The following is an 11,475-nucleotide window of genomic DNA, read 5'->3' as shown; positions in this document are numbered from 1 at the left end:
CCCCCTTCAATCAAGTATTTCTGTGGTTTCATCAGCTGAAAATACCATTGATTTGAGTCGTCAAATTTAGTTTTCTTAAGGGAAACCCTCCCTAAAAATATTCAAAGAAGAATTCAGTTCCAAAAAAATGTCTGACTCCTTGAACTTTTGGGTTGATTAAAGGGTATGTAGAACTGAGACCTATTAAAAATTATCAACACACTGATGGAATCTAGGAGCTTCTCAGGTAAGTCTTTTCTGGGATAAGGAACTAATTACTCATTATCTTTAATTAAAACTTTCACCTGGCATTTGATGCTGAAATTTAGGGAGTGTAAAAAGAATTTTGAAAAAGCAGAGTTAAGGGATGAGTTATCAATACTTACATGTTATTGCAGGGGAAATAAATACTCGTTCTGAGTCAGATTCCAAAGTCCTCATTAATTCTGAACAGGACCCCCCCAGTAAAACAATTCCCCTGTGAGTGCAACAGCCCCCTTCAATCAAGTATTTCTGTGGTTTCATCAGCTGAAAATACCATTGATTTGAGTCGTCAAATTTAGTTTTCTTAAGGGAAACCCTCCCTAAAAATATTCAAAGAAGAATTCAGTTCCAAAAAAATGTCTGACTCCTTGAACTTTTGGGTTGATTAAAGGGTATGTAGAACTGAGACCTATTAAAAATTATCAACACACTGATGGAATCTAGGAGCTTCTCAGGTAAGTCTTTTCTGGGATAAGGAACTAATTACTCATTATCTTTAATTAAAACTTTCACCTGGCATTTGATGCTGAAATTTAGGGAGTGTAAAAAGAATTTTGAAAAAGCAGAGTTAAGGGATGAGTTATCAATACTTACATGTTATTGCAGGGGAAATAAATACTCGTTCTGAGTCAGATTCCAAAGTCCTCATTAATTCTGAACAGGACCCCCCCCAGTAAAACAATTCCCCTGTGAGTGCAACAGCACTTTCAGGGAAATACTGAGCAACTCTGAGCATCAGGCCCTGTCTCCTGGCTTGCCTATACTACTGCTGCCGTATGTGAACTCTAGAGCACGCCAGGCAAAGCGGAGCCGTGGTGGGGTTCCACACCAGTGTCCCAACGTGGTTCTGGCACTGCCTAGGGTCCCGCTCAGATCAGCCAGGGTTTCTGTCCGTGCGGGCCGTAATGCAGGAATACTTATTTATGTCTTAGTGGGTATGGGGTGGTACAGCTATGGCCTCGTTCCTGCACCGTTGTCGAGCTGTCATAGCCTTATGCTTTTATACCCAGGTCACAAACATTGCATGAAATCCAAACTTCAGCCATACTTTCCACATCCCCTCCTCTTTGTCTTTTTTTTATTATCGGTTTCAATGAAAACATGGAAAAAAGATGTGGAAAAATCTAGACACTGATTCATGTTTTGATGAAAACTCGAAAAGCCACAAGCCCGCACATCCACCCCCTGCCGCCCACTATTTGATGATCACTCTGGCCCTGATTTCTGGAGACGCCAAGGCAATCGCCTCTGCCCGGCACAGCAGCATGCTTCAGCAAGTTGGCAGGGAGGCTAAAAAACATCTAGTCATTTAAGACCACAAGCCCCACCTTCTGGTGGTCCATGTCATCCCCTGCTTTGCTTGACGGCCAAGATCCAAGGAATGCGAGTCCTGTTACAGCAGCTGTTTATTTTCCAGGCAGCAGGCTGATGTGCAGTACTGAAATCTGAAGTGTTGGACAAGTAGAGAAGTTCCACACAAAGAGGCTCTAGTGCAAAGTGCACCATGCATAAGCAACAGAGGGGACTGGAAAATTAATAACACTGTCTTTTTTAAATAAAGGAAAAGGTTGTTGTTGTTGCCAGTGATCAATTGATTTGGGGTAGGGCCAAATGGCTCCAGTTGGCTTTGAAGCATCATAGCACAAGACACTGCAAAAACATTTATCCAGAACAGATCCTAGCCACAAGAGTTACAAATATTTACTTTATATATTTACTTTAGGGAAGGACTCAAGCCAGAGATAGTAGATCTTGATTGCAAACATACCAGCAATTGAGGTGCTAAGAACTGGAGTTTTGCGTCTAATCTTTCTGATCTTATCTTGTCTAATATATTTGTCTTTCTTTCCATGCCTTGACCTCAATAAAACAAGAGTTCTACGCACTGGAAAACCACCCCTATAAATGTGCCATGCTGAGCTCCAGGCCTGAAACTTTGGCTCTGCTAGGACCAAGGAGGCCAGGAGCTAACCCAGACTCAGATTAATTTCAGTATCTTTTGTAGTTCCTTAGATGTTTACTCACTGCACACTTGCACGTGCAATTTTCTCTGCTGTCTCTGTCCTAATTTGCAGCTAGTCTCTCATAGTCCCTAGCAAGCGGCTTCTCTGTGAATGCTACACTGTGTCCCTTCCTAAAAACAAACCTTGCTGAGTTTGGCTGCAAAGAACGGTAAGGGAATCTTCAGCCATGCAGGGACTTTCCCCAGCATGAGGTGCTGTGCACAAGAAGTTAGAAAAATTATAGCTATTCTGGCTTTCCTCACCATTCCTAATGCCCGGTTTCGTAGGGACTCCTGGCTAGTAAGATGGTTGGTGGGGTTTTATCTTTCTTTCGCTGACTTGCCTTCTAGGATGCTACTCTGCAAAGTTTTTCAGAGTGGTGGGCCACTCAGCTGCTTCTTCTTGCCCTGTAGCAGAGAGCAATGGATGGCTCACCATGGCAGTGGAAGGCTGCAGAGAGACAGAGAGGAGAGATTCCCTCAAGGAGACATGACTGAATGGCAAAAGGGTGCCCTAGCAAGAGGCACGGGCACAAGGCAGAAGAGCTACTGGTGATGCACTGTGAACGGAGAGGACGGTCTGCTCTCCGCACCTTCAGATTTAAAGAGTCAGGTTAGCCAGCTCCTTAACCAGGTGCTGGAAGACGCGGTTACTCCTGGAACCCTCTCTTTCCTGGAAGTGCAAAGTAACATCTACTCCTGAGTGCTGGAGCAGTAACATATTGGTGCTGAACAGTGCTTAATGCAGCCTGCAAGGCTGGTCACTTTTTCATTATAAAGGAAGAACTGACCAATTAGTTGTAGTCAGGACTCCTGGAGCCTGCCATCAGATTAGTCTGTAGCCATGGGCAGGCCTGCCAAACCATGGTCTGCAATGCCCTGGGTTCTTAATCTGCTCTGTATCCATTATTCCAACAAAATCCAGTGGAAATAGTTCTTAAAATGAAACTATAACTACTCCATGCCTCAGTTTCTCCCTCAGTAAATTGATAATAACATTACCGCTTCTCAGGGCACTGTGAAGCAAAGCTATCAAAGGCCTTTGGGATCCAGGCATGGCTGGACTTAGGGAAGTGCCTGATTATCTTACACTTTGTAAAAGTCCAATCTGGCTCCTGAAAAGCTTCATCAAAGCAAAACCCATAGCTGGAAGGTTTATGAGGACAGGGAGAGGGGTAAGAAAACAATAACCAAGATCTAATTTCTTAGGAGTAACAGATAGTCCCGGGAGGATATAATTGAAGTCTCTAATAGCTGCAGATAAGATCAGACTGAGTTACTATTTTCAGCCAGTCTCAGACATCGGGACTGGAGTCACCGAAATAAATTCTAAAACCTGAGACAAATGAAATGCAGTGATCAGGAAGCTGCAGGGTCCCAAAGAGCAAGAGACAGCAAGAAATACATAAATATTGCAACTGGGTGGAATCAGCCACTAGGCAGGGATGTCCTGTCCCAGTTGTCCTAAGTGCTGGAGTCACTGAAGAAGAGACAGATGCCTGTTTGGGGAAGGACTGAGATGAAAAGGAGGAACCTGAAGGGGTAAAATGACCTTGATTTTAATTCCAGCTGTGACAAGAAGAACTTTATCTGCATTACAGTGTGCCAGCAACAGCTCTCTCCTCCATTTGCTTTTAGAAAAGAGCAGGGCACAACCACAAAAGACCCAGAGCCGTGTTTAGCGCAGGCAGTTGCTCTGGGGTGATGGGTAGGAGCCTGTAGAAGTGGGCAATGCCTGAGTGAAGTCAGTGTCTCCCAGCCGGGGACCGGCTCACCAGGCAGTGGCTCCAAACAAGCTAAACAGCTAACTTCAAAGATCACCAGGGTGAAGACTAGTGGGACTAGTAGGGGTAAATGTTGCATGATTGTAGCAGGGAGATGGTGGGATTGGGAGAGGGAGAGAATTTTCTTTGGCTGGGAGGAGGTACTTACCCTGGGAAGAAAAAGGAAGGCTAGCGACTAAAGGCAATGTGATCTCAGAAGCCCACTTCGTATGTTAGGAGCTGTGCATTCCTGGGTCCTACACAGCACCCAGCCGCCTGCGGGTCATGCAAATGGGTGCCCTGGTTTGAGAACTCCTTCCTCTGCTTCTCGTTTGGTGCGTTGATCGCCCATTGTAGTTGCCTTAACCTGCCCACAGGCCTATAAATCCTTGTCTGAGGACCTCAGAACACACCCCCTGAACTACCAAAGAAGTGGGGTGTGCCTTCAGCTGCTCTTTCCAAACACAAGCTACTGAGAAGCAATAGGGTCAAGGGCCCAGGGAGCTGGGCTTGTTTAGCCTGGAGAAGAAAAGTTGGGGGGAGCCTAATAGCAAGCTTACAGTACCTGTGAGAAGTTAGCAAGAAGACAGATCCAGGCTCTTCACACTGGCGTGTGGCAGGAGGGCAAGAGACAATGGGCATGTTGAAATAAGAGAGGTTGAAACTGGATTAAAAGAATTTTTTTTTCATCATGCAAACAGTCAATTATTGGGACATCTTGCCCAGAGAGTTTGTGCAGTCTCCAACTATGGAGGTTTTCAAAACCCAGCTGGATAAAGCCCTGGGTAACCTGGTCTGCCCCCAAAGCTGACCCCACTTTGAGCAGTAGGTTGGACTAGAGACCTCCAGAGGTCTCTTCCAACGTTAATTATCCTAGGATTGACAGCAAGTCTGCCTCCACTCATCCTTGGCATGCATAGAGATCAGCCTTAGCCAAGGCACATGACAAATGAGAGATTACATCACCAGGCAGGGGAATGCTTGGGAAACATCCCATCACTTGCCTTACATCAGTTCCACATCGGCTCGTGCAGAGAGCACCCCACCCAATCCATGTGGAATCTGTTCACTCCCTACCTCTGACAGCTTGTTTATTCCAAAGCATTTGGCTCTCAATGCCTTGCAGATGAAATAAGAGATCAAAGGCCCTAATTTCCTTTCCTCCCACTGCATTCCCCTTCCATGTTCAGGCTAGGGCTCATATTGACCAGGGATTTCTTCATGGCACGGGAAGTACAGTTTTGAAGAATCCCTAGCAAAAGAACAGGCACAAGCCAGGAGCAGGTTGGAAGCGGCTGCAGATTCCTTGACTGGGGAATTGTAAGAGGCTGAGTTAGCAGCACTTGGGAGTAGGGTTATTCAGAGTCAAGAAAAAAGACAGGTTCAGGGATATTACTAAACAGGTACAAAGCTAGTTGGAAGGTCCTGTCCTTACAGACAGGGTTAGAAGTGCTAGGCCAGTTCTTCTATGAACACTAGGAGCTGAAGGGAGCTGCCTCCATTTAGTTCAGATACTAAATGGGGCTCCCATTACCAGACAACTTTCCAGGCTCAACCTATCCTCACAGAATCTCTACTAAAAAGGTTAGTGCTACGGAGTAATTTCAGAGGGGAGCTGAGGCACAGGGAGACCAAGATGACAACTATACATCATCCCTCAGATCCAAGCTTGGTCTCCTACTCTACAAGCATGACACAAGCCAGCTGTCTCAGGAAGATATTATAACCATGTTAGCATGATGCTGAACTCAAGATAATCAGCTCAGACACCCAGCCCCAAAAGCTAACAGACCACAGGGGACTTGCTGACATTGCCAGTCAGGAGCAAAATCAAAGAACTGAGCCATGTTTTTGCGGTCCTGTGCAGGCCCGAGGCTGCTGGGGCATCTCTCCTTAGGTTGCACAGCAGCAGCACTGAGGTCTTGAAGTGTCTCAGTGTCCCCATTCCTTGAATTATTCGGAATGTGTTCTGTCTTCTGCTGACTGAAAACAACCTGTGATTCACTGATTTCTCTCTAAGCAAACACGCAACCTCTTCCATGTAATCAGAGTTTGTTTATTTCACTGCTTCCCCTTTCATGTGAGGCCTATGGCTTTCCATTTCTTTTCAGGCATCAAACACTAATTTCACTTGGCTTTTGCCAGTGAAATGGGCTGGAACAGAGAGTCATAAACAACTGGATCAGTAACACTGATGTTTATTTAAAAGGCAGTTATGATTTTTTTTTTACTGTCATTTTTTAACTCTTGAAATCCAGCATCTTTCTGCAGCTGTGTTGTTTCCCTCTCTGGCTTCAGAGCGCAAGAAACTGAAGGAGGAGAAAACAAAAAAATTAAAGATAGAAATTGGGATAAAATGATCATTTAGTAACCATTGATCCTTGGGAGTCAATCCTGCGTTTCACTGGCATTGTGTGCTTAATAATGAGTGCACACATCTGCGCTTGGAGGATCATGCTCTTATTTGTGAATGACATTAGATAGCCAGGTTAGAAGGAAGGAAATGTGAGGAATTTTTTTTCCCCCTTTTTCTTTTCTGGGCAAATCTAGAACAAACTAGTGAAATGGGCTTGGGCAAACAGCATTTTAATGTAGCGGCATTGGGTAACAATCACAAACTGAAGATGGTAGCACAGGTTTGACAAGAACTAGAGCCCTAAAGAGCACAGCCAGAGACGCACCTGGATTTACAGTCTGAACTGGAGAAACTGTTTTAATATTGTTGTGCTTTTCCCTTGAACATTTTGTGACTACGAAGACTATATTTCAGAGCTTTCTTCTTTTCACTTCCACAAAGCAGGTGGAAATGCAAAATAAATGCCTGTGTTTGGAGGCTTGTGCAGATGCCGAAGCAATACAGACTTCTGCTGGGCAAATGTATTCTGGTTCAGGCCAACTGTTCTCATTTCTCAGCTCTGCTGTTTGCAAGCAAAAGTCCAACAAATGCCATTTGCTACAATGCCTGTTGCTACACAGATGCCCCCATTAGATGGTGGATTAGGGCTGTTGAGTCTATTTTACCATGGCTGCCTAAGAAAGCTAACGTGTTACCTCTGCCCAGCCCCAAATCATCTCTGGAGATCCGTATGTTAAACACTGCAGCATCCTACTGATGAACGCCTCCTCTTTCTGAAGCTTTCAGATTCACACAGAACATTTTCTTGTCCTTGGGGAATGTTGGAAAGAAAACAGTGTTGTCGATAACTGTGAATTGCACTAATTGGGATATTTAATACTTGGTTGCAATTGCACTGGTGCTGAAACCATCATACCCTGGCTATAAAAGACCCTAGTGTCAGAAATACAGTAGAGTTTTTCATGCCAACTGCTGTTCTGGGTTATGGCTCCAGTCTGGCTGCATTGCTCGGTGAAATATGTTATTAGAAAATTAAACCAACAAAGACAATGTTACAGCAATGTTCAGACTGAGCCCAACCCACAGAGTGCTGGGACATTCATCACAGAGCAGGGAATTGCACCCTATGTCAGCCTAGATGGTGCGTACTAGGCCTAATCCTGCAGTGGGCTGAGCACTCTCCAGGCCTAAAGGCTTCAGTGAACCTGATGGCGCTTAGGATCTCACTCTGCTCCCTGCAGGACTGAGCCCCCCCAGGCACAATGAACCCCCACACCACAACGCCAGCCACAATAGCGTGGCTTAGCACTTGCTGGTAAACTGACCCATCGCTCTTTTTCTCAGGGGAAAAAGGCTTGTGTCCTGCAGGCTCAGGGCACAGGCTGGCAAAGGAGCAGATGCCATTTGCTTTCTCTCCTCTGTCCCTTTCCCCAGCAACGTGCTGAGACATGGCACCCTTGAACAAAGCTCTTTCTACGCGCCCTGTTCTCCACGTAGGGCCGGGAGGGGCCCCTTGCAAGAATGCCGACATAATCCACTGCTTAGAGCCCATTCAAAACAGGGTAGCTTTGCCAAGGCCACCAGCAAGCAAAAAACATTTGCTCTTTGCGGGCTGGCCTGAACCCACTCACTCCTTTCCCAGTGGCTGCCCCGTACTCCTGTACCGGCCCAGCATGGATCTGAACTCACTACTTGCTGGCAGAAGAGGCTTCATGGTCTATTAGATTGTGTGCCGTTTAATCACTCCGCTCACTACAGCTGACACATGGGACATGCTTTCTTTTCTTAGCCAAAGCCTATGGGAGATGCATGAAATTTCATAATCAGGAGTAAAAGAAGAGAAATTTTGTCACTCCATATGCTGGACAAAAATTGATTTTGCAAGCACGTGTGTGCTTAGTCCAGGAGGCTATCTTTGATAAGAAATAATTTGTTAACAAAGGGAGTTTGGGTGCTGAGGGAATAGATCAGTATTGGATTTAGTATTTCCTCTGCCAAGAAGCAGAAGTGATTGATCCGCTCTGCAGTCTGACTGTTTTTTTGAGAAACTCCACTATATGAAATGAAACAAATTGATTTTTTTTCTCCTGTGTACTTACTTGCAAGTGCTGTAAAACAACAGAGAGCATGAAAGAGTATCATCTTGCAGTCATCAAACCTAGTATGCTTTTTCCCTCTCAAATTCTACAATGCCACTCAGCCAAACCTTCTGCAGAGGTGGATTCAGAGGCCAGGCCAGAGAACCTTCCAGCAGTAATCTAAACCCCTTCCAGTGGGGTTTATGGGTGAGACAATGACAGGCAGTGTCCTCTGTCTGGTATGGCACTGCTAGCGGGCGCCGTGGTAATGCTCTGATTTATACATTCATTTCCTACTCTCATCTGTGGTTTTGAGTCCCCAGCTCTATAGCAGCACGCTCTGCACAGGGACATAGGCTCACAGAGGAAGGATGGAATAACACTGATGTGTGCAAGCCGCTTTTTAAGAGCCCACGAAAAAACCCAACGAAGCCACAACAAAACACACAACTCAAGAACAACCACTTTTTCTGTGTTGTTGCAGTTGCAAGATTTATAGCCAAAAAGGGGACAAGACAATGTCTGCCCAACCATGGCAAAGCAGTGGAAGCCCATGGCTGTTGATGAAGAGTTTCCCAAAATTAAACCACGAAGCATACAGCTCCTTTTTGTTAGAATTAATCTCTGCGGTGAACGCAGAAATAAACTCTTCTCATTTCAAAATGTAAGAGAAAAAGGAACGTAAGGGACAGGAATTTGAGCACTGAACAAGAAGCCTGAACGACCAGGCCATGCTGAGAAAGAGGACCCCATAAAACCTTGCAGGAGGTTCCCCTGTGCAGCCAGTAGTGCACACTTCTCACGTATGAGGGCACTAGTGTGTTTTTAATTGGGAACAGGTTTACTCTTGGTTCCAGCTCATAAGCAGATGAGAGAGACTAAAAAATATGGAGGTTTAAATCTGGCCACAGTACAACAATTCTGTTTGCAAAGGCATCCCGTAATGAGCCCCCACTAGGTATGGCAAAAAGGCTTTTCAAAAAGGAAGGATTGTGATTAAATACAAAGGAGGAGCTAAATCAGATTCTGATTTCAGTCTCTGCCATGTATACCTGGAGTCAGACTCGCAAAGTCAGTGGTGTTATTTCAGAACTCACACCAAGGTTGTTGAGAACCAAATGTAGGTCACTGTACTAAGCAGAAATTGGCCAAAAAATATGCTCCTCTTGACTGAGAGCCAGACAGATTCTGAGGTTCATTTCAGGGTTTGGGGTCGTGTTCAAATCTGGTTCAGAGTCCAAGTCCAGCGGCACCGAAATCTTACAGGCCTCATACTGAAGGAGAATTTCAAATAGTGTTCTGAGATAGTGAGACTTCTGCCACGCTGAATGGCCTAAAACTAGGCTGTGCAGAACGTCCTAGTATCCCCAGCTCTGGCTGCCCATGTCCGACAGAAGGAAACCTCCGTACCCGTTGCATTTCTCCCCCCTCTCAGCATCGCTGTAGCAGAATTATTTCCTGCTAAGACGCAGGACTAGTCCCAGCGATGGCCATGAAGAGGTTAACTAAGCACAGACGGAGGCCAATGTATGTATCTCTCCACATATCCTTGCTGAGGCAATCCGGATTACTGTTCCTGTGTAAATAAAGCATAGTGAAGAGTGGGTGGTCAGCTCCCATCCAATCTGCTATAAAGCATCAATTTTCTGGGCCTGGAAAAACTCCAGCCATGTTGGCCTGATCCGAGAACCGCTAACTGTGCAGCTAAGACATAACTGCCACGCCGCATTCCTGCTTTCGACAGACACCAAGGATTTCTCTCTGCATTTATTGTCATCTGCTTCTGAGAGGCCTGATCCAATGAAATCGATAATTAATGGAACCGACCATTCATTAATTGATCCAAAGCCCGTTAATGGAAGGTGGCATCTGATGAATGCAGCTTAGGATACAGAAGAAAGGGCTATATGAAGATAGACTGTAAATAGCTAAATTTCATATCGCAATTTTAATAGAATTCCTTTAACTTGTTCACTCTATCTTTCTTTAGTGCTGTCTATTATTACGGTGGCCACTGTTGCGTTAAGTGTTGAACAGATCTGGAGGAAAAAAATAGTCTCTTCCAACACAAAATCTGCAAACTAAGGTAAGATAAAAGTAACACACAGATACAGAAAAGAAAAACTAATCAAACAATACAACAGTTTTGGTCAGCATGCCAAGAAGTGATCTCAGCACACCACGTCCCCAAACTGCAGCTAAGATTTAAGCATCTCTGTCAAGCAGGGTTTTAATGGAGAAACTGAAGAAGTCAGCAAAGCTTTCCTTTCTTCAGCAGCAATTGAGCTCTTCAGTCTGAACAGATTTCAAACAAATGAGCAAACCTTCAGGCCACTTCAAAAACAACAGCCCAGAAATTCATAACAAGTCACATCAAGCTAGGAAGAAATCTACCCCCCAAAAGAGGCATCTGTTCAGTGTGAGAATCCATAAACAGGAAAGGTTGGATTTGATTTTGAAATGCTCTTAAGAGGTACCAGACAGACAGGGCAAGAGCCAGAGCTGTGGGTTGTCTGAGTGCACTGGTACAGTCAAGTGTGTACAAAGCACACGCCGCCCCGTGCACACCTACCCGAGCTGCTCTGGAGTTCGGTCACAGAAGCCAAACTCTGCTCCCTGGCTGTTGGTAACAGTTCTCTCAAAAACAAACAATTTCAGCACTACCAACATACCGCAGTACAATATAAAACTACCTGCACTCTAAAAAAAAAAAAAAAGTCATTCAGGAGGTTATAAATAACACGTTGCCTGGTAAATCCAAGCCTAAGAGAGAAATCGCTTTACATTCTACAGACGTTCAGCCATTTGGATTTAAAAAAAAAAAAAATTAATCCAAAGGGAATATAAAATGTAAAATAAACCATAATGTAGCCAGGACACAAAACCTAACACCTGAGTATAACATAATTTATCTACTTGCATAACTCCTCAGCACCTTTGCTTTCTACCTGAACCTTGACTTTCCCCAGCCACTCCAATTTATTTTTTATCTGTTTAAAAAAGCCACCAAATTTGTTAAGCAATGTTCTTTGC

The sequence above is a fragment of the Aptenodytes forsteri genome, unplaced genomic scaffold (genome assembly GCF_000699145.1).
Source record: "Aptenodytes forsteri isolate BGI_AS27 unplaced genomic scaffold, ASM69914v1 Scaffold16, whole genome shotgun sequence".
NCBI lineage: Eukaryota > Metazoa > Chordata > Aves > Sphenisciformes > Spheniscidae > Aptenodytes > Aptenodytes forsteri.
The sequence above is the reverse complement of the archived record's forward strand: the minus strand, read 5'-3'. Positions refer to the sequence as shown.